Raw genomic sequence first — 6,516 nt, forward strand, 5'->3', positions numbered from 1 at the left:
GCAAAACAATGCCAAGCCACGTGTTACAACAGCGTGGCTTCATAGTAAAAGAGTGCAGGTACTAGACTGGCCTGCCTGTAGTCCAGACCTGTCTCCCATTGAAAATGTGTGGCGGGATACAAAGCCTGAAATACCACAACGGAGACCCCAGACTGTTGAACAACTTAAGCAAGATTGGGAAAGAATTCCTCTTGTAAAGCTTTAAAAAATGGTCTCCTCAGTTCCCACATATTTACTGAGTGCTGTTAAAAGGAAAGGCCATGTAACACAGTGGTAAAAATGCCCCTGTGCCAACCTTTTGGCAATGTGTTGCTGCCATTAAATTCTAAGTTAATGATTATTTGCCCAAAAACATACAATTTCTCAGTTTGAACATTAAATATCTTGTCTTTGCAGTCTATTCAATTGGATATAAGTTGAAAAGGATTTGCAAGTCATTGTATTCTGTTTTTATTTAGGATTTACACAACCTGCCAACTTCACTGGTTTAGGGTTTGTACAAGAAACCCTGCCGTGAACCTCTTCAAAACGTGTCGGAATTAGCTGCGAAATGGTGTAGTGAGAGTACGTTCTTCAAGTCAACAACATCCAAGCTGGTGCACATTTTGCACTCTAACAAACACGAAAACTCAAGGCTAATGACGCTCGGCGAATCAAATCAACAAACATTATTTTCAACTTGCTACACCTAAATGGTTGATTTCACACTAGGCTCGTTTTGGACGAGTCATGTGGTATTCTGTTTTTATTTAGGATTTACACAACCTGCCAACTTCACTGGTTTAGGGTTTGTACAAGAAACCCTGCCGTGAACCTCTTCAAAACGTGTCGGAATTAGCTGCGAAATGGGTCCCGGCACAGTAGTGAAGAGTACGTTCTAAAAGTCAACAACATCCAAGCTTGTGCACATTTTGCACTCAAACACGAAAACTGAAGGCTAATGACGCTCTGCGAATCAAATCAACAAACATTATTTTCAACTTGCTACACCTAAATGGTTGATTTCACACTCGGCTCGTTTTGGACGAGTCATGTGGTATTCTGTTTTTATTTAGGATTTACACAACCTGCCAACTTCACAGGTTTAGGGTTTGTACAAGAAACCCTGCCGTGAACCTCTTCAAAACGTGTCGGAATTAGCTGCGAAATGCGTCCCGGCACAGTAGTGAGAGTACGTTCTAAAAGTCAACAACATCCAAGCTTGTGTACATTTTGCACTCTGACAAACACGAAAACTCAAGGCTAATGACGCTCTGCGAATCAAATCAAGAAACATTATTTTCAACTTGCTACACCTAAATGGTTGATTTCACACTCGGCTCGTTTTGGACGAGTCACGTGGTGGCTGAACTGCAACTGGGGAAATAAGTTATAGATTAGTCCGAGATCAGTCATAAGCTCAACTAATACGCGAGACAAGGAGTCAATAACAGATGAGAGAGAGGCAGGCGGCAAATATTCCCGAAAGGCAATCAGGAATCCATAATAATTATGCTAATGATTTGGATTTGCTACTTCATTAAGCAGCAAGTTGAGCTGGTTGATCGGCAATGGAAGCGCTGCTTGATGTCTGTAGCAACCACGTGCACGTATGTCAGCACACGTCGGCTAATTACAGCATCTGCCAATCACCATGGAGACCCTCGCCAATCAGTTTGCCGGCTAATCTGTGAAACGCAGGGCTGATTGTAGACTGACGACACCAATCATTCTCAATGATGCCTTTATTGTGCCATTAAAGAACTATGGATGGATTCATAACATTTTTTACGAGCAAACTTCAAATAAAAGACGCAAAGTTGAACTTCTGTAAGACTTTGCTAATGAGCTCATTTGTTTGACAATACAAAAAAAAAAATGTTGGACTTTTCTCAGAAAAAAATGGAAAAGGGCTTGCAAAAAATAATGAATGGATAATTAAAAGTCCTGGGTTGATCCAAATAACATTAAGAATAATGTGTGCTGAGCCAAGATGTTCCCCATATTGGATAGAAAAGTGGTATTTTTTGTTGAACTTGACTCAATTTTACCTACATTAATAATGATATTCTTCCTAATTTGCCACTAAATAATGCATCATTATTTTTTGCAAAATACAGATTTATTTTACATTGATAAATAGGGCGTTTAAAATACAGCGTTCCTTCGTCACTTTGCGGAATCAGTGCAGTGCTGATTTAAATGTACAGATCTGACAATGTTTTCATGTTAAAACGATGTACAGTGAGGCAAAAAAGTATTTAGTCAGCCACCGATTGTGCAAGTTCTCCCACTTAAAATCATGACAGAGGTCTAATTCTCATCATAGGTACACTTCAACTGTGAGAGACAGAATGTGAAAAAAATCCTGGAAATCACATTGTAGGAATTTTAAAGAATTTATTTGTAAATTATGGTGGAAAATAATTATTTGGTCACTTCAAACAAGGAAGATCTCTGGCTCTCACAGACCTGTAACTTCTTCTTTAAGAAGCTCTTCTGTCCTCCACTCCTTACCTGTATTAATAGAACCTGTTTGAACTCGTTACCTGAATAAAAGACACCTGTCCACAGCCTCAAACAGTCAGACTCCAAACTCCACTATGGCCAAGACCAAACAGCTGTCGAAGGACACCAGACTGGGAATAGTGAATCTACTATAGGCAAGCAGCTTGGTGTGAAAAAATAAACTGTGGGAGCAGTTATCAGAAACTGGAAGACATACAAGCAACTGATAATCTCCCTTGATCTGGGGCTCCACGCAAGATCTCGTCCTGTGGGGTCAAAATGATCATGAGAACGGTGAGCAAAAAATCCCAGAACCACACGGGGGGACCTGGTGAATGACCTGCAGAGAGCTGGGACCAAAGTAACAAAGGTTACCATCAGTAACACACTACGCCGACAGGGAATCAAATCCTGCAGTGCCAGACGTGTCCCCCTGCTTAAGCCACTGCATGTCCAGGCCAGTCTGAAGTTTGCCAGAGAGCACATGAGAGAATGTCATGTGGTCAGATGAAACCAAAATAGAACTTGTTGGTATAAACTCAACTCGTCGTGTTCGGAGGAAGAAGAATACTGAGTTGCATCCCAAGAACACCATACCTACTGTGAAGCATGGGGGTGGAAACATCATGCTTTGGGGCTGTTTTTCTGCTAAGGGGACAGGACGATTGATCCGTGTTAAGGAAAGAATGAATGGGGCCATGTATCGTGAGATTTTGAGCCAAAACCTCCTTCCATCAGTGAGAGCTTTGAGAGGTTGATCAAATACTTATTTTCCACCATAATTTACAAATAAATTATTTAAAATTCCTACAATGTGAAATCCAGGATTTTTTTTTCACATTCTGTCTGTCACAGTTGAAGTGTACCTATGATGAAAATTACAGACCTCTGTCATCATTTTAAGTGGGAGAACTTGCACAATCGGTGGCTGACTAAATACTTTTTTGCCCCACTGTAGGTTTTAGAGTGTATGTAGTGTTTTAAGAACATAGTGTGTTTAAGTGAGTGAAAGCTGTGAGGAGTGTGTCAAAGGCTTAAAGACTTGAAAAGCATATAATACAAATCTAAATACAGAGTGTTCTTAATTCATGGATATACACATACCACTGACAAATGGGGACATTTTTTTCTAATTCGACGCCAGGTAGGTGTGGACAATTTCAAACTAAAGCAAAATAGAGTATTTTTTTTGTAATGTTTTCCCTATTTTCTAATGGAACAATGAATAAAACTGTAATGACTCAATTCAAATAAAGAGGAAACTGGGTATACGAGTGCTCCAGCTTACGGGTTTTTCAGGATATGAGCTGTCTTTCAGCTAATTGTTATGATTTGGGTCGCAAGCAAAACTGAGTAACAAGCCTCCCCGCTGCTGGTTGAGGTAGCAAATGTCGCAATAAACCCTGTAAGAGCAGACCAAAACATCCAGTCTTATGCGGTACTATTAGTTATAAACTAGAAATCGACATCACTTTGTTTTTTCAACCATTGGAAGTTAGAACGTGGGTGTGAAAAACAGTGCTGACATAAAATTATGGATGGTATTCATTGAATTTAAAAAAATAAATCATCCAATACATGACCGAGCATGTTCGAGGATCGCACGCGGAGTGTGCACCATACCGAAGCACGATGGGTTGGAAAAGGCCAGCCAAAGATCTTAAAATATCTAAATGGCAAACATTTATCCATGAAAATACAGCTAAGCTGCTGATGGGTGTGTTTAGCAGAGAAGCAGCTATTTTTCCAATTTGCCATTTTTTTGATTGTTTAATTTTGTATCGGCATTTTGCCGAGGGCCAATGGCAAACGGGCCACAGAGGACCCCTATGATGACGGGGAAGTCCTTTAGCTAATGCCTCACTGCCTTTGCACATGTCGATGTTTAGTTTTGCATGCACAATAATCAAATCAATCAATGAATGTTTACTTATATAGCCCTAAATCACTAGTGTCTCAAAGGGCTGCACAAACTACAACACAAACCACTACGACATCCTCGGTAGGCCCACATAAGGGCAAGGAAAACTCACACCCAGTGGGACTTCAGTGACAATGATGACCCAATGATGACCATGAGAACCTTGGAGAGGACGAAAGCAATGGATGTCGAGCGGGTCTAACATGATACTGTGAAAGTCCAGTCCAAAGCGGATCCAACACAGCCGCGAGAGTCCAGTCCAAAGCGGATCCAACACAGCAGCGAGAGTCCCGTTCACAGCGGAGCCAGCAGGAAACCATCCCAAGCGGAGGCGGATCAGCAGTGCAGAGATGTCCCAAGCCGATACACAGGCATGCGGTCCATCCTGGGTCCCGACTCTGGACGAGCGGTCCATCCTGGGTCCCGACTCTGGACAGCCAATACGTCATCCATGGCCACCGGATTGGACCGGACCCCCTCCACAAGGGAGAGTGGGACATAGGAGAAAAAGAAAAGAAACGGCAGATCAACTGGTCTAAAAAGGAGGTCTATTTAAAGGCCAGAGTATACAAATGAGTTTTAAGGTGAGACTTAAATGCTTCTACTGAGGTGGCATCTCGAACTGTTACCGGGAGGGCATTCCAGAGTACTGGAGCCCGAACGGAAAACGCTCTATAGCCCGCAGACTTTTTTTGGGCTTTGGGAATCACTAATAAGTGCACGCAGATTTCTTGCCGGGACATATGGTACAATACAATCGGCAAGATAGGCTGGAGCTAGACCGTGTAGTATTTTATACGAAAGTAGTGAAACCTTAAAGTCACATCTTAAGTGCACAGGAAGCCAGTGCAGGTGAGCCAGTACAGGTATATATGTATGTATATATGTATATAAAGGTATATACAGTACAGGCGTAATATGATCAAACTTTCTTGTTCTTGTCAAAAGTCTAGCAGCCGCATTTTGTACCAACTGTAATCTTTTAATGCTAGACATGGGGAGACCCAAAAATAATACGTTACAGTAATCGAGGCCAGACGTAACAAACACAAAAATGAGCAATACTCAGACTCTATTTGGCTTGTTAACCTTCCATCGCAGGTGAGCAATGGTGGTCGTGGTTGAGAAGAGTTGTTAAGACGTTGGGATGCTGGAAAATATGCATTGCGTTGCAACAGTCAGCCTTAATGCATTGCTGCAGCGCGGTTTTTTTTTTATTTTTTAGATGTGCACATCATGCAACGTGTTTGTGAGACGAGTTTCGCTATCGTGCTCTGGGGTGAGACCGGCGGGATCTGAGGCATGCAGGCGTATTCAGGGGTTCAAATGCATACCTGTTGGCGGATTTTTTAGTCCATCTTTGAACAGGGGTTGAATTGATTAACTTGGAACCCGACTTAAACAAGTCGAAAAACTTATTGGGGTGTTACCATTTAGTGGTCAATTGTACGGAATATGTAGTAAACTGTGCAATCTACTGATAAAAGTTCCAATCAATCAAAAAGGGTGGCATTTTTTTCCAATATTTGTGGGATCGAGCAGTCGAGTCCCAAAGTTCAACTGGGCGACAGTTATCTATTGTATTGTTTTCCATACAGGATTTCTCATTTAAAAGTTTTAATTTTTGAAAGACATTATAAATATTGGACTTTATGAGCTGTCGCAGACCGAATTGAACTTGAGGTACCACTGTATATTTAGAAGGTGTGGCGGGATCGTCAAGTCTTATGAGCTTGTTCGTTAGTAGAATCACAAGAGTTGAGGCAGATCTTGTTAATTTTACGGTCTTTGCATTCATAAAATTGTATAACTCTACATACCATTCAACTCATGTTTATGCAGGAGCAAGGTGTCCAATTTGGTGTTGATCCAAATTAAGATTATGTGTCCTCTGCAGAGCTCTACTAGCAATCTGGCATTGTTTTTGTGGAAAACAAATCCATGTGCACAGGGCCTTTGCAAAGTAATTATCCGAGCAAGATCCGAGGTGTCAAGCAAGCAAGCAGCAATTGTCCAAGGGGGGGTTCTCGTATGGCTCGCGGAAAAAAAGCAATTTGACGACCAAATGAAAACATATTGCATATGAATCGTTTCTCATTTGCGTCTGC

The sequence above is a fragment of the Nerophis ophidion genome, linkage group LG10, assembly GCF_033978795.1.
Source record: "Nerophis ophidion isolate RoL-2023_Sa linkage group LG10, RoL_Noph_v1.0, whole genome shotgun sequence".
Lineage (NCBI taxonomy): Eukaryota > Metazoa > Chordata > Actinopteri > Syngnathiformes > Syngnathidae > Nerophis > Nerophis ophidion.